This window comes from Neopsephotus bourkii, unplaced genomic scaffold (assembly GCF_033783945.1).
Source record: "Neopsephotus bourkii isolate Nb327-2 ecotype Australia unplaced genomic scaffold, CSIRO-AGI_Nbou_v1 NB_1510, whole genome shotgun sequence".
Taxonomy (NCBI): domain Eukaryota; kingdom Metazoa; phylum Chordata; class Aves; order Psittaciformes; family Psittacidae; genus Neopsephotus; species Neopsephotus bourkii.
Window position 1 is genome coordinate 684,421 of NW_026901986.1, and position 22,648 is coordinate 707,068.

At 43.4% G+C, this 22,648-nt stretch overlaps 1 long non-coding RNA gene across 2 annotated transcripts in view; it reads left to right on the forward strand.

Moving 5' to 3' along the window:
* LOC133221086 (uncharacterized) overlaps positions 1-14,879 on the forward strand; it is a 55,685-nt gene extending 40,806 nt beyond the window's left edge. For both annotated transcript variants that reach the window (XR_009727887.1, XR_009727889.1), the window contains 2 exons: positions 9,738-9,932; positions 14,242-14,879. This is a non-coding gene — a long non-coding RNA (uncharacterized LOC133221086). The remainder of the gene's footprint in view (positions 1-9,737; positions 9,933-14,241) is intronic.
* Positions 14,880-22,648: the final 7,769 nt, after the last annotated feature.

The window sequence follows — 22,648 nt, forward strand, 5'->3', positions numbered from 1 at the left end:
ATGTGGTCTGGGACTTAAAAGCACAAATGCTGTGAGGTGCTGAGAACATCTGCTGCGCAACCTCAGCTCCCATCCAGGGTGATGGAAAGCAAACGGGCCTTGTCTTTGTCAGGGTCAGACCGCTGACGATTAAACAATTCTAGCCAATATGATCTCATTCTTATTTGTCTGGGACGTTATGAAACACAACACGAAGGAAGTTCAGATGTGGTAGCAGAATACAAAGCACTAACACACCCAGCGTGGTGCCTGAAATGTGCTCCTTTATAATCCTGTGTTTCCCAGGCAAACACTTGTAAACATTGAAGTAAAACAAAACACATTTCCTTTTCATGAAGAAAATGCCTTCGAAACCACAGGATTAACAGCACCAGGGAAGGACAATCCCCTGAAGGGCCCAAATCTTGTTTCCAAACCTTGGCCTGAGTTCACTCTGTTCAAGTTGAGTTTTTTTATGATAAAGCATGGAAAGCACTTTTGTCATAAAGGCATAGCACGGTCAAACACACCCTGAACAGATTCTGAAGTGATACCTTGTGATGTGAACATGCTCACTGATTACAGAGGACATTCTGATGGTGAGGGTGGGAAAAGGGACTCGGGCATCCTGGGTTTGGTTTCTGGCTTGGCTGCAGGTTTGCCTGTACACACACACACAGAGGAGCAAATCACTTCATCTAGGTTGTGGTGTCATGGCTAAAGAAAATAAATCACATTCTCTGAGTCAGAAGCAGTACAGGTGAGAGAACTTGCCTGCCACTCCTGTCCCCACTCGAAGTAAAGACAGAGCTAAACATGTGCTGAGACAATGAAAACTGCTAATATTAAGCTATTTATGCAGTAAAGCAAAAAGCAGTGTGGGAAAATTCACCATCGTCAGTTGTTTTGCTTGTTGAATCACACTATTTTTGATGGTAGACAGAAAATGATGAAAGTATTTAACATGTTTGAATTCCGAGTTTGCAAGAGCCTCTTCCTTTAGGCATCTCTCTCATGTTTCTCCCACCCAGGCTGTGTCCAGTTACCCACTCGGAAGATAAAACTATCACATCAGTGAGCATCCCTGGAAATGAGGGGAACTACATAAACAAAAAACCTAGTTGGGCTTGCACTGTGGGGTGAAAGCATAAGAAATACAAAACAGGCCCAGACCAATGTCTCTCTGACAGTGTTTTATCTCTGGCAGCAGGTTCAGTCCCGTGCCCTTCTTCTGAGTGTCTGCTCTTCAGCTGCTGCCTACTTCCCATCTTCCAACACGTAGCAGCTTAAGTACTCTGTGAGCCAGAGGCAGCATGTAAACCAAAACTTACTGATACCCAAAAGAGCATTTGATCTTCATGAATTTGTCTAATTCAGTGATTTCAGGAGTTCCACAATTCAGTGATGTATTGAACAAAACAAACCACTTCCTTTTGCTATATTTCCTATTATCGAATAAGATGGCTCCTAATTCCTGTACTGCTGCAAAAGTTTTGCATAATTATGAATTTAGATAGTTTTACAACGTTACCTAGGACAAAGGGTGATGGGTTCAAACTGGAACAGGGCAAGTTCAGGTTAGATCTAAGGCAGAAGCTCTTCCCTGTGAGGGGCTTGGAGCAAGCTGCTCTAGTGGAAGGTGTCCCTGCCTGTGGGGCTGGGGGTTGGAGCTGGATGAGCTTTAAGGTCCTTTCCAACCCTAACCACTTTTGCAAGTGAAAGGGCATTATCTTTTGAGACTCCTTTATAGAAAACTCCTTGGCTTATTCTTGTTCCCATTACCTATGCCTTTCACGTTATCCTGGCGCTGGTGCTGATTTGATCAGTCCTAATGACAGCAGATTGAGTGACAATTTCATATTTGGATTCTTCCAAATCCCCTGTGTCCATACCATCTATTGTTACTGATTAATTGTGGCACTCATTTGCTCTAAAATCTCCAGCCCTCCAATCTGGGAGTTTGTGCAGACTCGGTCTGTGTAAAGAATGACTCCAGTGTTCAAGACTCCCACCTCATTTACAGTGGGAACTAGCACAAATAATGCATTTAACTGTTCCATAATGTCTTTATCTTCCTTTGCTGCTTCTTCTCATCCTGCTAGCTGTCCAACTGTGCTGCTTCTGATGTATAGACAAAAGGCTTTACTGTTAGCTCTCGTTACTTCTGCAAGTTGCTTCCACTAATATTTTTGTCTTGCTTTGCTGTGGTTTAACATTTATTTTGCTGGGAATTATACTCGTCCTCTGTTTTCTTTCTTTGGACTTAGTTTCCATATTTTGGAGATGTCTTTTCGTTTTGAATGGCGTCTGATACACTGCTGTTTGACTATGCCAGCTGCTTCTGGCTGTAGCCCATTCGGAGTCCATTTTTACAATGCTATTGGTGACTGGCATATTGCTCCTTAAAAAAGTGTGCTGCTACTTGCAAATCTTTCTTAACTGCTATTTCCAGTTCCCAAAGAACTGTTTTTCAGAAGTATTTTGGAGAACACTTACGTGTTACTAATGAACTGAAAAGTCTTTCATGCAAGTTGCAGTATGGTAAGCATCCTTCAGCAAAGCTGTGTGAGAAAACTACAGATTAAGCCTCAATAGCTTCTAACTGCATCCTCAGCCTTTGGGCAGCACCATAGGGAAACCTCACAGTGGTTTTCTGCTTACATGGATCTTCTTAAAGTGATCAATGGAAACACAACACAATGTAAATGTAAGGGGCACATACTGTTAATGCGGATATGAAAAAGAACGATGGAATACAAAGGATATCATGTTTGCATAAAAACTGGGCCTTGGCTGCCACGTCCTTAAGTATCCCTCGATTCTTGTGCAGGAATATGACTATGCTTGTGCCATGCCAAACTTCTTTTCCTTAATATCTGTGAATGTAAATGAGGACACTTGAAGCTACTGCTCTGCATTTCTATCTGTTTTAAATAACAAGTGAAATGTTTCTTTTTACAGGACATATTGCACATCTTTCACAAGCAGGAGAATTGATGTAGATAACGTACCACATGCATTGAATGTGTATGTGTATAAGTGTATAAAAGTGCATGTTTAAGGTTTACGTTCTACACACATAATGGTACACAATAGATGCTTCTCTTTCGAGAGAGTAGGACAACAGTATTCCTGACAGTGGGAAAGAAGAGCTGAATTCGTTCTTTATTTTCCACTCTGAGATCTGAATCCCATAAGGAAGCCAGTGAATTTTTTACAAACAGAAGGAATAAGCTGGGAAAGCAGATGTCATTGTGAATGACAAATAATGCAATCCTGTTCAAGGGAGATGGCTTTTCTGATGCTTTCCAAACTGACGTGATTTTTTTCTCTGTATGAAAGCTGGAGCAGAGTGAAAGAATAACTGAAGCAAATCTCACAACCCAGATAGTGTATCATGGACCCAATCAGTTTATTTTAAATTCAATTTTAATTTATTTATCTTTTTTGTTTTTTAAATTACAGCATTGCTTGGAAGAGGGAAATCCATGCATAAAGGAGAGCTTTTACTGGAGATTTTCTAATAAGCCTAGCTCTGAGCTCCTTACAGAGCCCAAAGCATTTGACCTAGAAATCACTGCTCTGAAATGACCTGGGGAAAGTTGACGCTGTCCTTCCTGTTTGTCACAGTTATAGGGGTTTGGGGTAATCAAAAATTGCTTTAAAACGTTCCATTTTAAACATCTAATGTGTCTGGGTTTGTTTCTCACAGTAACTCTGAAGCAGCTTTCTGTTACTCTAGAATGAGCCCAAAGCAATAAAGCAGCAAAGACAGAAAGACTTGTATGTTTAGCCAGAGCCACACTTTGTCATTTTATCATACAAACCATGTCAGCTGGCGGCAGCGTGAGTAATCCAAGCTTCAAACAATATCACTCTGCAGATAAATCAATGAATACAGACAGAAACAAGCTAAGTCTATTTTAGACAGCCTAATGATCAGTAGTTTCTTCTAATAGCTTGTCAGATTTCAACCTGTCAAGCCTGAAGATTTAGGGACACTGATTCACTGGAGATTTCCTGATTGCATGCCTGCTGGGCTATCTACCACTCACAATAGGAGACTCCTAGGGAAAGGGGAGAAAATGGATCGCCTTCAGGCCTTTATGAGGCACAGGTTATTGTCATGCCTCAACTAAATCCTAATTACTCTGGTTAACAATGCAAGCCTGTCACTGCTCATGCATAATAGGGGAAAAGGTTGCCTAAAGTAATGACTATGAAATGCTGCCACTTCTGCTCAGGCCTCCACACGTGCCTGGCTGGGGCTTTGTCCATCCCTGCGTGCCATTCGCCCAGCTGCTGTTTCCAAAATACCCTTACCGGGGGAGCCCCATTTGCAATTCAGACCAGACCTGAACTCACAACTGACTCACAAGCTGGGCTGCAGGATTTAAAACATATGGAGAAGTTAGGGCTCTGCATATCAGAGTTCTTCCCTCTGCATCCTGACTTTAAAGTCAAAGGTCTGTGTTAGGTTGCTATTGAAATGGAATGCAATTTTTATGTGGTTTAGGATACTATCATCTGTCTCGGAGCTTGGTCACTGCTTAGGGGTTAACCATCTCTGAGGTATAATGGAAATAATAACTTCAGGAGGGTGTTTGCAACAGCCTATGCACATCTACTGAGAAGGAAATGTCCAACAGTTTAGTGAGGTATAGCACTGCTTTCAAGGGGGAAAAAACAACCGGGGGGGGGGACCAGCAAGGAAAAAGCTTTTAAAATAGAGGAAAAACTTTATTTCTAGACAAAAAGCCTGTTTTGAGATGCTCACCCCAGGGCAGCAGATTGCAGCAGTCTCTACTGCTTTGCTAATGTTCAGCACTTGCCCTCCCATCTTCTGTTAGCTCTGTGGGCTAATCTTGCCATCATGAAAACTGACTTCAGGATTCTCTAAGGAAGGCCTGGTATACTGCTGGAATTCCCTGCAGAGGTCCCATTAGCACCAGTGTCTGGGTCCAGTGCTGGAACGACAGGGGCCTGGTGCCAAGGGGACACAGGGAGCAGAGGCTGTGTCCTGATACCCATGGCCAGGGTGTGAAAGCGGACCCAGGAAATCAGTGTAGACATGAGTGGTAAGAATGATATCACTGTCACTGGTTTAAGGTGGAAATGTGCTCCTCCAGCTCTGACCAAGAAGCCTGGCTCCTGCAAACTTCTGAGCACCTCACAGGATTAGCCCATGCTGAGTCCATGCCGGTGCAGGGAGCCTGTGTACCCTTCACCTCCAAACAGATAGATACACATTAAACAGAAAGTGATGGAGTGAAGCGATTAAGCCTACAAAATGAAATCATAGAATCACAGAACCAACTCTTTGCTTTCTTGTTTCCTACTGTAAAGGACTTCTGGAACTGCTGACTGCTTTTGTGTCACATCCCTCGGATGGGGGCAGAGGATGCTGAAAGAAGGTTTTGTCCTGGAAAAGCAGAAAATGCCACCACTTCTTTGGTGAATATTTGCATGTTCTCTCCTTCTGCCTCTCAGTGTTTCTTTGGCCTCTCAGATTTGGATTCTATCAGGTAATCAATTGGTAAGGAAGATTCACCTGGAACTGAAATGGATTCACCTGGTTTAAAAGGAAATTCCAAGTTAGAACATAAGAAAACAAAACATGCTTGTGATGTGCCTTGAGAACACAAAGCTGTCTGCCTGTCAGAGCAACATGCTGCTTTCATTTAAGTCCCTGAGCAGCCTGTCCAGCTGGTGGCCCTCTGCCTCTTCCTGGGATGCTCGAATCCCATGTTCTTGGTGCCTGGGTGCTGCCTGCCTGGCCAGCAGCTAAAGGAAGGTACCCACAGACTGGCCCTTTTTGCTGGGTGTTTGGGAACGCTGGTGTTTCATTCCAGAACAAAATGAAATGTTGACAACCTGGAATTTCCCACAAAACAGATGTTTCCTTTTCTGGCCAGCTCTAACTCACACACACACATGTATCTGCAGAATTATTAACTGCTATGTAATGACACCAGAGCGTGTGCCCGCTTCCACCGTGTGGTATGGAGGGAATCCAGCCATCAAAACCCCTGTGTTTGAGCAGCCACCAGAGAAGCCATGGAGCCTGGAAAGCAGTTAGGTGGCTTAACTCCTTCTTCATGGAGCAACCCTTGTGCAATGTCACAGTGTGAGGCTGCGGAGGAAGGCGAGCGCTGCCTGTCTGAGGAGCCTACAGAGAGCCACTGGACACAGCCAGACTGCTCCTTACAGAACAAAGCACAAGGAAAGCCTCCATGCCTGTTTGGATCAGCAGTGATGAGTTTGTCTCCATCCCCTGGTAGCCCTTTTTGCCCCTTTTTTTTCTCTGTTTGAGTTTACAGCAGCGGTTGCAAAGTGCCAAAAGCTATGGGAAAGTCTGTGTTACATCAGGCAAGTTAAGTGTACTGACCCTCTGAGCCAGCCCACAGGGAAGAACAACAGGAGGGAGATTGCAGAGGCAGATAGGACTACTTAAGTAGCAATTCATTGTGAACCGCTTTTCTAAGCTGTTGATAGAAGCATTAAGTGTGAGAGAGGAAGGGGACTTATCTTCTTGCCCAAGCAGAACCCTAATGACTCCATAATGACTGCTAAATAAGGTTGCCAATAATCTCCATTTAATTATACAGCTCTAGCATGTCCTAAAAAGGAAAGAAAGCACAAAAGGCTCCAGCAGTCCTATGGTACCCAGTAGCACTTAGCTTAGGACTTACACTGGTACATGGGGGTTTATCCACATGTGAAATGCATGTGGATACATAGCGTGAGCTGCTGCTTGGGAGATAATTCACTTCCCATCCTTCATCTCATCCCATGTGAAATGTACTCACGTGAAATAAGTTTGCTGAGCTCTTGATGCAGCCATCAGTAAATGCTCTGAGCATCCAGGTAGGCTCTCCTCAGGGCAGAAACACACGTGCTTTCACAAATGTACTTGGGGGGGCTCTTCAGAAGCATTTTCTCCTTCACCGGAGGGGACTACAAAAGAAGGGTGTTTAATGAACACAGCACCGCTTCATGTGACGGTTTGAGGGGTGTTTTCAGACAGATGCCTATTGTAAGAGCGGGTGACTTACACAATGGCCTTTTGAAAAGCCTGAAAATATGAATTCCCTCTTTATCATTACTAATTTTTTTACTGATGCTGAACGTCTGAAAACAGCCGATGTTTGAAATAACAGCTTAACGGTACACTGCGAATGCAACAGGCTAAGGAGAGGATTTACTTCAGCACAAAAGTCTGGGTTTGGCTTATATTCCAAAGCTTTCCTAACCCTTATTTCTCTAAAACGCTTCTTCAGGCACAGAGTGGATTGTGGCCAACGCAAACACTGGTTTCATCTGGAATACTCAGCAAGGTAATTGATAAAAAGCATGGCAATAATAGGTGAAGGCTCTGTCATTTGGCTTCGCCACCAGCTCAGCAGACTTTGTTGTTACAAATAATACAGATTAGGGAAACATGGAAAAAAACACCCCAGATTTCCACTTACTGTGTGGAGAGAGAGCCAAATTCTGGATTTGGGGATTAAATGATAATGTGCAAGGCAGCGAGGCAGGAATGAAGAGCAGCTCCAGAACTGTGTGTTTATGGAAACACAGCGTGATCTCAACCATCAGCTATAGCACGTTTCAGTTTAGCCATGTGGGTTAAACATGCTCCAGCTGATGAACTCTGTTGGTTGCTCTTTGTGGTAAGCTTGCAGACCATTCCCTGTCCTGCCCCTCATTTGGACGGATGGAGCAGAAGTGTAGATGTGAAAATCCACAAGCCAGAGTTTTACCTTAGATTAGGTGGGAATTGTGTTGTTAAGGGAAGGAGGGGTAGACTGAGCAACAGTCAGAAAACTGCTGTGTGTCAGCATCCTATAAACGTGATGGTACGAACTGATTCCACAATGGGGAAGAGGTGCAGAAGGGCAGTGAAGGAGCAGACCTGTCTGCAGAAACCTTTCCTATGCTTCCAGGGCCATAGCTAATGGTCCCCAGCTACGGTAGGTATTAACAGCAGTGCCAGACGCTACACCTGATTATAATAGAGAGCTAACAGCTTTACAGAAGCAGTAGTAAAAGAGGCACAGCCACATCTACTCATCTCATTGTGCATACTGCCTGGTTGATACACTGGAGGGAAGGGAAAAGGTGCCAGCGTCAACCCTAAGTTGAACAAAGCCAAGTGCAAGGTCCTGCCCCTGGGCTGGGGCAATCGCAGGCACAGGTGGAGGTTGGGAATGCAGTGATTCAGAGCAGCCTGAGGAGAAGGACTTGGGGGTGTTGGTGGATGAGAACCGTACACAGACAGGCTGAGAACACTGGGGCTCAGGTCACAGGGGATGAGAAGCTCCTGCAGCATGGAGCCAACCTCCCTGTTCCCCTTGCAGGAAGACGCAGGCAGCAGGCTCTTTCCCAGGGCCCAGCACCCTCCTTTTCCTGTGCAATGGAGACACAGGAGGAAAACAAATGCAAGCAGAAGGAGATGCCAAGAGAAGAAGCTGAGTTCAGTGCAGAATACAAGCCCCAGAAGGCAATGGGAAATGAGGAAAGGCTTTGAATTCCTCCAGTGGAAAATATTAGAGCATGCACACAGTCTGCAATGCTCCTATCGGGCAGCAGCAGCCATTTCTCTGTTCCTAGCCTCACATTTTTCCATTAAAAAAGACAACAAAAGTGGCCAGTTGATGTGGATGAGCTCCTGAACTGGCTTTTCTCGAGGTAATGCTTCCTGTCTGAGGGGCTGCTTCTGGCTGGCTGGGTTTGCTGGCTGAGATTTTCAAAGTCACCCAGGGAACCTGCGTGCTCACACATGGACCATGAATTGAGGCAGGGACTGTCATCTGAACCGCATGAGCAGATGTGAAATAGTCTTCTTGTTTAATCGCTCTCTATTCACATGCTCTGTTTGCTGCATCTTTTATACGTCACTGTTGGTTTGTTCTCGGTTCTTCTCTCCACCCAGACTCCTCACATTTCGCTCCCTACTGATGTTTTCCCTCCTTTTTTTCCCCTGTACCTACAGCTTCTTCTGCATCTTGACCTTCCCTGTGTCCCCAGCTGCTTGCTGTCTCCATTATCACTCCTTTTGTATCATCAGTCTGCCCTGTCTGGCCGCTTGCTCCATATACAAAAGCTGAACCAGCTCTCCCGTTCCCAATAGGGCTTGTAAAATTCATTTCAGTTCTCCCTCCCCAGCAGTGATGCTGTGCAGATCATTAGATCATCCAAGCTCCATGCAAGAGCAACAGCATAACTGCAGAAACACCTTCCATGGGATGGTGGGGCAGGGAGGGAGAGAGACTGGGTGCAGAAGAACTGGCATATGCCTGCTTTTCTTGGTTGCAAATCACTGTTTATATAATGTTCAAATGGCTTTGAACACTGATGCATGCACCAGGTTGTTCCACAGCGCCCCAGGTTTTCTGCTGGCATCTGCAGTGCACTGCAAAGGCAGCTTCTGCCTTTACTTTGCATGTTCAGACACCTGAATTCCCAGGAATGCTCTGTGTGCATCCCTCTGTATGCAAGTGCTGGCATTCGTACCCACTCTGTACCACTGATGTGGAGCTTCCTCTCCTGTATCCAGATTATTGGTGTGGTAAAATTGGAGGGCACAAGCAGCTCCTTTTCCATGCAGACTTCAACTATTCTCAGACATGCAGCTGTCCCTTTAATCCTGTTCAGAGTTTGGAACACAAGCATACTGAAAACAGTGGAAATCAGGTGGCTGAATGCACTTACTGACCGCTGTTCACACAAAGCTCTTTTGCTCCTTTCATGGGCAGATCTGCTCCACTGATCAGCTGTGCTCCACTGGGTGAGAATGCTTTCATGGCCATAAGCAGGTCCATGAGGAGATGCCACAGGCTAACGAGGCACAGAAGGATGCAGGTGAGGTTTTTGGGTCAGTTCTCACCCATCAGCAGCAGTGCTCCCCTGGGAAGTGTCATAGCAGACCAGCATTTCAGCACCACCAGAGGGTAAGCAGCATCAGAAGCTGCTCACAGCCTGTCAGTGCCTCATCTTTTGAGCCTCAGAAGGGGCAAGAGCTGATGAAATCACACACTTCCATGGGCTCTGGTACCTAAGCCCTTGGGTTTAGGTTTTGAACGACCAGCATACTTTGTCAGTGCAGTGGATCACAAGTTTCTGTCATTGGAATAGTATAGCAGAGGATGGCGGTGGCTGCAGCAGAAGGAAAATGAATAGGTCATATAATTCTTCTGGTTGAGATTTATGGGCCCATCTCATTGAGACTAAATTGATGGTGTAGACTCAAATGAAAGCTAGGTGTGAGGAGCAGCTTAATTTGACAGCATGAAAATTTGTCCCCTGCTGGCAAACAAATCTACTTTTTCTATTAAGAAAAAAAGTCAGTCTGGTTAAAAACCTGGATGAGCTCCCATCCAAGCCATCAGAAAAGTCAGTCCGGTTAAAAACCTGGATGAGCTCCCATCCAAGCCATCAGAAAAGTCAGTCCGGTTAAAAACCTGGATGAGCTCCCATCCAAGCCATCAGAAAAGTCAGTCCGGTTAAAAACCTGGATGAGCTCCCATCCAAGCCATCAGATCATCATCCAGGTACTGGAACCATGCTAGGAAAAATATTATTGCATATTCTTTTCTTCCCAACTCAGTCCCTGGCCTCTTTCCACCAGGAGAGGGAAGGCCTCCCTCTGAGAGGAATGGCACCAAGCCCTCAGTGACTTTTTTTGCACCTTTTTAAGGATTTCTTATTCTAATTCCTTTTTTTTTTTGATGGTATTTTGTGTATATCTCTCAGGAGGAGGTGCCCATATAGACTGGTTCATTAAGGATTTCCTGGAAACGCCCTGGTATTTCTGGTAATAGTCTGCTTTACCTACTAATGAGGGAGATGTGCCTTTACAATAGGAAACAGAGCAGATGACTTTTTGAAGCTATTTCGTTTACTGTGCCCTTAGAGCTGAGCCAAAATTACTTACACACAAGCACTGGATTCTGGATAAAAGTGATTGTATTCAAGGCTAGGCATTTACACAGGGGAATTCCTCTGGAATAATAAATTATACCAGAAGAGATATAGAGGAATTGTTATTTCTGGAGAATCAGCATTTAAAAGTTCCCTCTGTGGATTCACACTTCATACACATGATAGAGGGGGAAGCTATTTTGTGGTCTGGAGAAGGAGATGTTTTAAAACATGATAAAGTGCAGAACTAACGAACCGCTGAGATCTGCAGTGTCTCTTGCCTCTTTATATCTCCCATACCACTAAACACACTACAACAAAACCTCACGCGCAGGGACCAATGAATAAAGACATAAAATGCATCATTATGGCACACTCTAAGGCCATTTTAAAGTTCTTTTTGTTGATGTAAAATAATACAGGCTACCTAGGACTATAACCAGACTTCATGGATAAATGTAATGCAGATGAATCAAAGGTTTACAGGGAAGAGATCTCATGGTCTCTACTTTGCTGATGCTTGTGAGAAAGACACCTGGTTATTAGTGCAATTCAGGATTGCCGCTCTGATGAGGATGCTCTTCTAGTGCATTCTTGACTACTAAGATTTGGGTTTGTTTTTTTTTCCCAAAAAATCCCTATAAAAGCCTAGGAGCTCTGGTTCTCTTTGGATCCCAGATGAAATGCTAAAGCCCAGCATTTCCCCTCCCTCCTTTCTACACCCCATTTCCAGTGACATGCACAGCCTGCACCATGCTGTTTTGGCTCCAGGGGCCTCTAGCACACTCAGCCAGCTATACTGGTGTGGAATAATCAGACTGAGCTCCTTCAGAATATCCTGACCTATTATCTGAGTGAAGTCTCCTTGAATACAGGAGTGCTTAGTACCCTTCCCACACACCTGCACAGGGACATTGGACAATTTAACCCCAAATAGGAAAGTCGAAACAGAACAGAAAGCATAACCTAGTCAGGACTTGGGTCTCCCAGTTTCTGGTACCACCACACTGTCTCAGCCTGCCTATGTGAAAATTCAATCTTCTCAAGCAGCTCTTTCTATTTGTCAGGCTCCTAAGGACACCCATGCTGGTACCCAGGTCCCCATCAAAACCAAACATGCTTTAAAGACCTGAAAAATGCCTTAAAATTCAAAAACTGTTCATAGAACATTCATGCAGAACGCTAAGAAAGGAGGATATGGTTTTCTTTAGCATTGCCCTTTGAATTGATGTCACGGCAGCCATGCCCACTCTCGTGCTTGGAAGCATCTCAGATCTCTGAAAATCGTGAGGTTTTAAAACACTTAGTTATCATTGACTGCTTACGCTTTGTCTCCTGCCTTTAAAATCCATTGGAGGTCACATTATCAAGTACTTGTCCACTTGTAAGGCTAGAAATGCAGCCTTCCAAAACAAGAAGTCTGGGATTCCCAGATAATCATTTGAGTAGAGAACCAAGGATCTACTTGTGAGACTCACAATAAAATCCTGAGAGCTGGCAGCATTGACAGTGTGATTGTTATTGCAATTAATGAGAGTTTCAGGAACACTTACAGGAGATAATAGCTCCTCTGTGTGCAAAATATCTCTCCCATAAAACTGCTATAGAGCTTAGCCTTGCTTGTGGCTGCCAACACGAATTAGTCAAGAACAATTCATGTCAAATAATCCTTATTTCCTCTCTAGTAAGGCAAGAAATTCTGTGGGCAGAGGAGCAGCATCAGATGCTATAACTCAGCCTCGGAAGGTTTTTTATATTGTCTCAGGTGACATGACCATAAGCAAATTAGGGAGACAAAATAAGAGTTGATCCAAGACAGATGCCTTTGAGATTCAAAACCATTGTACAGAATCTGCTGAAAAAACATAGTTAAAAAGAAATGAGCAAAGGCTCATTGTCAGACCACAAGGCTGTATAATGTGGCCTTTCTTAGGCACCCCTCCTGGGCCAGTTTAATATTTCCATTAATAAAATGGCTTCTTACATTTTCAAGCAATGGGAAAGCTTAGAGGGGCTCCAGGCGCAGTGAAGAAGAAGAGTTGGATTCATAATGACAGAGGAAGGGGTCAAATGGTCTGAAAACATAGTAGTAGGATTTAATCCTAAAAAAAAATCCCAATCAACAAAAAAAAAGTAGTGGGATGTGATTTAATATGCACAATGGCAAGGCTCTAAACAGTCAGGAATAACCATTTGCATCAATTCAGAGCTGGCAATGTTCTACAGAAAAGGCTTTGGGAATAAGAGGGGTTTACAAACTAGGTATGATACCATGCAGTTGGAAATAATTGTCTTTAAAAAAAGGAGGAAAACATATTGCATTGTAGAAACCCTTCTGTTGGAAGCAAGTAACAATCCTTCTGACTAGTGCTGTCAAAACTGTAAGGGAAGTTCTGTTCCAAGTTTTAGGCACTGGATTTCAAGGTAGAGGTAAACCCATAGAAAGACAGAAGTAGAGAGAGATTATAATCATCTTCATACCTATACAAGGTAGCAGAAGTAAGTCTCACAATGACTAGGACAGAAACAAAACATGAATCCAAGTAACAACAGTGTAGATATGGGTTAGTCTCCAGCTGTAGGATGATTTCCAGTAAAGATCAATGACTTCTATAAGAGTGATGATGAGACAAGCTAAGGAAAGAAATTACTTCTTTAACTATCAGGTCAAATTATCTCATTGTGTAGTGTGCCATTCCTGCTGAAAGTCAATCAAATGAATAAGTTCATGTCACACCAAGTGCAAACTACACACTGGGAAGCTACTTGCAGAGCCATTAAAGTTTACAAGTAAAAAATGTAGGTGATGCAGAGATACAGGTTAGGGAGCAAGTGTCTTTTAGTATTTGTTCATAATGGGCCAGAAAAGGTAAGAGGATCCAGAGCATTCTGTTTCCAGCTATTTGGTTTCACTTATTGTTTCAAGTTTTCTCTATTAGGCACTGACTGAAATGAGCTGAGTGGTTACTTGCAGCACTGGAGACAAAGACATAAATAACTGAACTAAGGTAGGCCGGTCCATGGGGAGAATTTAATTATAGCTATCCTGTTAAGTACTTTCATGATGCTTGTTTTTTGCAGTATCTTTTCTATAGAAATGCCCTAAAATATACCTGTGCAGAATTTCAGCCTATCAGTCCGAGGATCTGGGACATGGAAAGGAAATTCAACTGAGACAGAGTAAGTTTTCCAGAAAACCCCTCACAGACGAAGCTGGATTGTTCTCATTTTCTTAGGTAACCAGAAAAGAGACAAATGGCAAACAAATCAAGACATCAGGTGTTTTATAGCAGTAAGAGGTGCGTAGTCCCTTTTCTCCATTTCACTTGTCACCTTTAGGTGTTTGGTGGCTGCAGTTTCAACTAAACACACTGAAGAGCTGAGTAGGTCACAAGAAGATGAAAATCTCATTGGACTTGTTCCTAGTGTGCCCCGTTTCTGAGAAACCTAAAGAGTTGACAGGGAAATTAAGAAGATAATTGAATCTGCTTGTTGTAACAATAGCCAAAGGCAAAGAAGATGTGCTGATGTCAGATAATAACATTTCATTTCTTTCCTTGTCCTGAAAGGTGATACGTGTTAGCACTAATGCCCCTTGGCACAAGAGTTTGCTGGAATGTACTGCTTTAGCATGGATCAGTGATCTTGAAGCTTTCCGAAGTGGGTGCAAATGTCAGTCCACTGAGTAATGAGCACCAGGGAGGATTGCTCTCCATAGGATCTGTCTAAATAAATAAGAAACTACCAGCTGTCAGTCTGAAAAGAGGGTCAAAGGCTGTTGGGGTTTTTTATCGGACTGCTTGTTTGTCAAGCATACAAAACAATACATAAAAAATAAGGAAATGAGGAAATACCAGCCAGCATATGGCAGAGCTTTATGAGGCTGATCAGTGTGTCTGAACAGTCATGTGAAAGTCATGAAGATCACTTTCTTCCCCAGAAGGAAAACACTTTGGTTTGGTGCATTGTGGATGTGCACTTGCACCCATGTTTGGACCAAGAGTGTTTCCCAAGAAACATTTTGGGAGGCTTTGAGAAGTGAGGTCTGTGTAAGTGAGTGACTGCTCATTTCTCAGGAGGAGCCATTACTGCCATGGCAAAGTACTGCGGTTTCGGGGTTTTATTATCTGCAGACCCACAGAAGTCTATGTACTATTTCTACTTTCTAAGCCTGTGACAAAGCAAGCAAGAAGAGATTGGCCACAGATTTAAATGAAAAATGCCAAACCTTCCCTAGGTGGATGCTAGAGGTTGCAGAAGTTGAAAGTATTTGAAAATCACTCACTTAAACAACAATCAGATACTTTGCAAAACCATACAGAGGTTGAGATATACTCGCTGAGGAGCCAGTCCATCTCCTGCTACCTTCAGTGAGAGCTTAACTGGCTCCCTGGTTCAAAGCCCATTGGACTGAATGCGCATCATTCAGAGACTTCAGTGGGCCTGGCTGTGCTTGAATAGCAAAGTCAATATCAATTGATGAAATATCAGTTTGTTTGCAAGTAATTCATGTGTAGAAGAGGAACTAAGTTCACCAGATAAATATTTTGCTGTAAATAATTTGCCCTAAGTCCAGTGCTTACCTGATTTCCCTCAAACCTTCTGTGTAATCTCTGCAAACCAACACTGCAAACTAAATGGAGTAAAACCGAATTCCAGCATTCCATGGAGCTCTTTTTGAAGGTTTTATATGCTACATGCACACTAGATTCATATTTAAACCAGCTGTTTAACATATGAGGATTTTACTACTTAGTTTACTTCTACTATTTTTCCATTAATAAACTCACCGTATATGCAGGCTTACAAACAGATCAAACCAAACCCAAGTGTTCTAAATACACTGTCAGTTCATTAATAAATGATAATAAAGAAAAAGTACAGGTTTTTGATTCAAGCTAGCTGAAAAGATGCAAGAGAAACAGACTGATATCATCCAGTCTCACAGACCACAGGAATCAAACCATGTAAGCCTCCACCTAGCAGAAATAAAATGAAGGAATCACATGGTTTTTAGAAAAAGCTTAAAGAAAATTCCAGAAGAAAATAATTAGCGACACATCTTTTGCTAGTTTGGGCCTTGCTGTATTCTCTGTGTAAGGTAACGCAGGTGTATTTCCTAAACCAAAAGCAAGTGTACATAGGGATCACCTTGGCTTTACAGCAACCATCTGCACGATGTCTCCATTCAAACACCCAAAACTGAAGGCACCGAAAGGTACTTCTCTCTTTTGAGAAACTCTGGGTCATAAAAAGGGCTGCTTTCAGATTCATTGCTCATATTAAGCCTAACAACCAAGCTTTATACAGCTCAGAGAGCCTGCGAGCCCTCGGTGCCAGCACAGATACACTCGCCCTTTTCACTTGGATTCAATGGCAGGCTGTGCTGCAGGTCTGCTCCGAGTGGAGATGACAAACAGATGAGTTCCCACACTTGTGTGCACTTGGGTTCTTTTAGGCAATTTTAAATGAATTCAGAGGTCACTGGAAAAGTGAACCCTGACAGGACGGAATGCTTAAATTACAGGGAAAAAAGCAAACAAACTTGACCCCCACTCTTTGTGATGGCTCTGACAGTGCTGAAATGAAAACAAAAAAAAACAGGGAAAAAGAAGAAATTCCAGAAGGTTTGTTAGGAAAAAGCATCACATTCTGCTATGTAGTATTATATCCTTCTGTGAAACAGGGAGATTAGAACTCACTGTATCTTTTGCTTTTCCTAATTCTCTTCTCCCCCTAAAAATTCATGGGCTCAGGACAAATGTGGAGCACACTAAGCATTCCAATTGCTTTTGAAAGGAGTGTTTTGCTAGTGGAAAATGTGCTGTCTCTTTGATTGCAAATGTAGCCGATTGTGAGGAGAATGAAAGGGTGACCTATGACATGACCTGACAGTGCAATAAGGTCATTTTTCCCCCCCCTTCCTCACACAAAAGATAAGAGGCTGACTGCTTACAAAGTGTTCTGGCAAATGGACAAATTAGGACTGCCGGGACTCCCGCTCCGGTCAGGCACGTTATGCCAAGTGGAGATAAGTGAAAGTCTGAGATGTTTGGAGCAGGAGACAGCCCGCGAGCTTTCATTCCTTCCCCACATGGATGGATGGATGGATGGAGAGAGGGAGGGAGGGAGGGATGGTGAAGGAAGAGAGCTGTGTAAAGCTGCCTGGCCCAGGACAATCAGGCTTCCAACTTGGAGCTTCTGCTGCAGTGCTGGATGGCACCTGCTCAGGACAGCAAACCTCAGCGTGACTCCCAGATGGACCGTTTGTTTTCTGTGAGGCACCGCACGATAACAGGCAGGCAAACTCCTCCTTTGAGGTGCTGAGCCAGATCCTGGGGGAAATTTACACAGCTGCCTTGCTGGAGCGTTGTATTTGAATAACACTTGCCTGTTGTTTAGGACAACACTGACACAATTAAAATACAGCCTTATTGCTTTCAAAAGGGAGCTAGATATGGGGGCTGCAGCACCTCCCATACAAGGACAGGCTGAGAACATTGGGGCTGTTCAGCCTGGAGAAGTCAGAGCAGCTTCCAGTGTCTGAAGAGGGCTACAAGGGTGCTGGAGAGGGGCTCTTCATCAGGGACTGCAGCCACAGGACAAGGGGTGATGGGTTCAGACCGAAACAGGGCAAGTTCAGGTTAGATCTAAGGCAGAAGCTCTTCCCTGTGAGGGTGCCCAGAGAAGCTGTGGCTGCCCCATCCCTGGCAGCATTCAAGGCCAGGTTGGACACAGGGGCTTGGAACAACCTGCTCTAGTGTGGGACATCCCTGCCCCTGGCAGGGGTTGGAACTGGATGATCTTAAAGTCCTTTCCAACTCAAAGCATTGTGTGATTCTAATATATAATCCAATGATTCTAATATATAATCCAATCTACCACTGGCTGTCCAGGTCACTGCGTGGGCAAGTTTCTGTCCATGTGTGCCCACATGTAGAAACATACTCTCAGACAAACCTTTCAAGGAAAATATTTTCATACCTTGCTGGTGCATTATGGGATAAAATAATCTGTGAGTGCAATGTGTTCATATAGAACCGTGCTGTTCTTTTATACACCTAGCTAGAAAACTGAGATGCTCTTTAGCAAATCTAGAGTCAGGTTTCACTTGAGCCCTCAGTGAGGCTATGGTTTGGGTGAAAGCTCTCTGGTTCCAACAAATAAACAGCCTAAAGCTCAATCATTTTAGCACAGAATTGCTTTGAGGTTTGGGGTTCGAACCCTAACCCTCAGTGCAGAATTCCTGAGTATTAACTCATTCAAACCAAACCCAAAACAAAGCTTTTCATGAAACCCAGGAAGCCTGAAACATCAGCCTTCATAGTAGGGCTATGAAGAAAGCACCAGAAAACCACAGAGAAGCCCAGACACCACAAAAAAATTAAACAGATGGAAAATGTCACTTTCTGGAGACACTTATTTCTTCCTACAGGTATGGCAGGTTCTCTAATTTCTGTTTAATCTGCTTCAGAAATGCACAGTATTAATAATGTCCCACCTAAAGTTTATCTGGCACACGCTTTGTGCCAGCTGTGCCTCAAGGAGCTGTCCCATTGAAAGCAGAATCTGTATCACCCATCGTAGGGTGACAGGGCGGATAGGTGTTATCAGCCCATTCATGGAAAGCTATCAAATGTGGTGCTGCTTGATTTCATTTCACAAACATTTTTCTGATGGAAATGGAATATTGTTGTGAAGGTCTGGAAAACCTGCAAAACAAGACGTGTATCCCAGCATCACCCTGAGGAACCAGATTTGCACCATCTGACAATGTCACTGTCAACTCATTTGGGCTCTGGACCAGAGGAATCTTCAAGCAAGTATTCAGCTTAAAGCATGGCAGTGATCTTGTCCAGGGATTCATACGTTTTAAATGAAGAAGTTTCTTTACTGCTTCACAGAGGCTGGAGCTACGTTAAGAGATAAGCAAGAGGTAAACCTGAAGATCACTCTTGATGATGTACACACAGAGATCTTTCCTTTTTGGTACTTTTCTGAGGTATCAAATTGAGCATATAAATGAACTTCTTAGTCCTGTCAAAACCAAACACGTGGCACAGAATAAGCAACAAGACTGATCCTGCACCCTCACACGGTTCCCATTATCTTTTGGTGGAAACTGGGGGAAAATTCAGTCCTGCGTATCTGCCAAGCTAATCTTCATCTGTGACCAGAACAATGAAGATAGAGAATCTGGACATCATTCCCCTCAACACCGTCTTGGTCATGCTGATATTATCATGATGCTGTAGAGCATCCATCCCTCCTATGTCATGATTATATCGCTAAAATATGTGGGCATATCTGCACAGTGATTCGCCATTAGGTTAAAATGAGTAAAGTCAAATAGAAACTTTTATTGCCCCTTGTTTTAGAATATAACAGAAAATACTTGACATCTGGTATCTTTTAATGGCATCTGGAGTTGTGTCTAAGCAGATACTGCGAATTCGGTTTCTTCAGTTGCATTTGAATTTCAATATGAGTTATTTCAGCAGAGACACAAACTTCTCATTTTAAAGCTAGTTAAACTTACGCAGCAAGAAGAAAGACATCTCTAAAGCTCCTTTGGTTGAAATCAGTGTCTGTGTGTTGTACACCCTTTGATGTCTGGACAACAAAGAGGAACCTCAGCTTAGAGGCAGGGTTAGGAGGAAAAGCTGAGGAAATAAAACATTTGTTGAAAGGGAACATCAGCTGTCATTCAGCCCCAGAGTGGGACCCTTCCTGCTACCTTTGGGATTGCGTTTTGGTTTCTAACTTGCTATTGTTTTTTCATTCAGGGTGTAAAAAGCTTACCAGCAGCTTCTGACGTGTTTCAGGAGAGCCATTCCACCATTCCACAGCCTCCGCTCAGCATCTTCTAACCTCCAGCAACCATTTGGAGAGCCTCCAACCGCTGGTGCAGAGCTGCTCCTGACAGACACAGAATTACGTGGGTTAGGGTTCACTGGTAAAGAGAGTGCACGGGTTCAATAGACCTCATAGCTGGTGCATGAACGTGGTCTTGCGCTCTCAGATATCTGTGCTGTCTTCAGTGTAACTGGTTATGTGAATTATGTGAATAGAAATCCACAGAATCTGACTCACGAAGAGTACACAAGGGTTTTTGGTAGTTAATTCCAGCTCTGCAGAGACTGTCATAGCTTAGCAATCAGCAATTAGTTTAGATACAATATCATATTCATAAAGCTACTCTGTTTTGGTCACTAGAAGGGACACAGGTCTATGTACTTAGCACCTATCAGCTACTGTGTAGCATCAACGCTCTCAAAGTGATGGAGCTGAAGGCAGAAAGACCAAAATTAAAAGTCACTGATTTTTAATCTATGTTGTCTGAGTTTGCAAGTGGGAGAGTCTTGAGACAAGCATGGCCAGTACCCAACAGCTACTGCAGGTCTGCTGCCAGGCAGTAATTCATTAAGCTGCTGTAACTCAGCTGTCTGTCTGAACCCAGCACATTCAGTTAATGAACAGTCAGTAATTTTCTTTCACCATGCTGGGATTTCTATTAGAAGCATGCGATTTGGGGTTTTGAGCATGGCTGCTGGGCTTTGGGAGAAGAGGAGGAAGTGCTTTTTCTCATGCATAGAGGAAAATCAAGGTTCAGAGTTTCTTCTTGTTTTCCTGATTACTATCAAATGGCTCCCACACCCGCTTTCCAAAAGGCATTTATCCTCTCAGCTCATTGCAGATGCTGTTACTATTCAGCATGGAAGACAACGAGTTCCAGGAGCACCTTGACTCTGTGTTCTAGCTGCCCAAGTATCACTAACCCACCAAGTGCAAAATAAGGGGTTTAGAACATTTAACATGTGGCGACAGAACTGAATATTTGCAAGTATATTGGTGCGCTGCAAGAACATCAACAGCAATAGGCTAAGTTGTATCTCTACTCACCAGGCCGAATTCTGCTGCCTGTTTTCAATGCAGTTACCCCAGCAAAATCAGCTGAGTGACTCCAGATTTATATTCATGTAATGGAAAGCAGAATCTGACTCACCATATGGAATCCATTTGGAAAGAAGTCTACTTGTAAGTTTTATCTACAGCTTATTGAATCGTTCATTTTTCTTATTTCTATTTTTCTTGGTTTCGTTGCAGGTTGATAAGCAATCTGGATGCCTGCTGAGGCCTAAAGTTATTATTAAACATCTAAAAGTAAAGGTACCTAGAGAAATAGATGGGCTATCCTATTTCCAAAACACCGTCCAAGTTTCTTTTTGTTGTTACCACACAGAACTCTGACCCAAATCATCATCAGCCCGAAGGGAAAGCACAAGAGTAGAAGTTATAAAAGCGTATTTACCTCTTGAATAACCTATTCAGGACCTGCTGTATGTTTATACAATCATGCCTATTGCAGAATAGGAGGAATTCTGCTCCTCAGGCAGAATACTCCACAGCCCTAAAACAATGGGATCTCGAGCCTTGCTCCTGGGGGATTCCATGTGTCTGGATCTCTTCCATAGCTACAGCACCAGGTTTGCCACAGACCCTGTGCTCATCACACAGGTTATTACTACAGACACCATAGGCTGACAAACTGGTGTGGCTCCCATCTTACTAAGGAGGCTCTCAAGCATCCAAAGAGAAATCCTGTGACACTAAATGTCAGCTGGATTGCCCCATCAGGAATGCCTATACTGGGGTTTTCTCTTTTTGATGGCTTTGGGAACAGATTTAGAAGCAAAGATCTATGAAATTCTGGTCAAATCAATGGGCATGAGATCTGTGCTGCCTATTCCTGTGGAAGACCTGGGATGCAGCTCATGGCAGCATTTGAGCATTAACTTTTTTTCCTGAAAAAGAAAGAATACTCATCCCTGGAAAATCATTTTGAACCCATGCACTTAAAATCCAGTTAAACTTTTCATTAATTCTTTCTAAAAAAAAAGGGGGGGGGGGGGTGTCATGTTTTAATTTGGAAGGGAGAATTGATCCGAAAACATAATGTTTGGGGTTTTTTTTGAGGTATAATCTTCAGTTATGGGGGGGGGTTGAATGAAATTGAGGAACAGATAAATTCAGTAATGCAAACTGTTGGCCCATACCTAAATGTTCAATACTGTCATATTTGGAGCATGCTGCCTTTGTGTTTGATATGCTTGATATCATAACATGAAAGCAAACTGATCTTCCTTGCGTAAGTAAACAAGAAACTTCGTAAGGGTCAATGAGTTAAACTTGACACTAAGTCTACTATCCTCTTTGAAACACAGAGGCAAGAAACAAGAAGTTTGGCTGATAGAAGTAGTGTCAGTGTAATATAACAAGATTCATGGAAGGTATTTGAATACCCAGAGACATTTTGATCAAGAAATGAGCACTGTACTAAATATATGCAGCCTTGTGAAATAGCCTGAAGCTGGACAACCAAATAGATCTCCAAAGGGAAGTAAGAAAAGGAAAATGAATTCATAGCTCCACAGAGCTGAAATAAACTGGAGCAGTCAGATCCGGACTGCTTACTTGATAAGAAAGTTGAAGGTGAGACAGGAAGCAAATACTTAGGAACCCAGGTCTCATATACTGAGTCACCTGGGCTGCTGTGTGAAAAGACGTGTATAAGTGTGAATTCCAGTGTGGCCAAGAGCAGGGCACCCAGCTTTGCAAAGTGAGCACTGCCAAGAGAGCAGACTACATCTGGCTTTAGATATACCTGGGCACTGCAGGTGTCACTTGTGCTGTGCTGCGGCTCAAGGAGTTGATTTATCTGAGGGTGAGATGAAGAAACGTGATA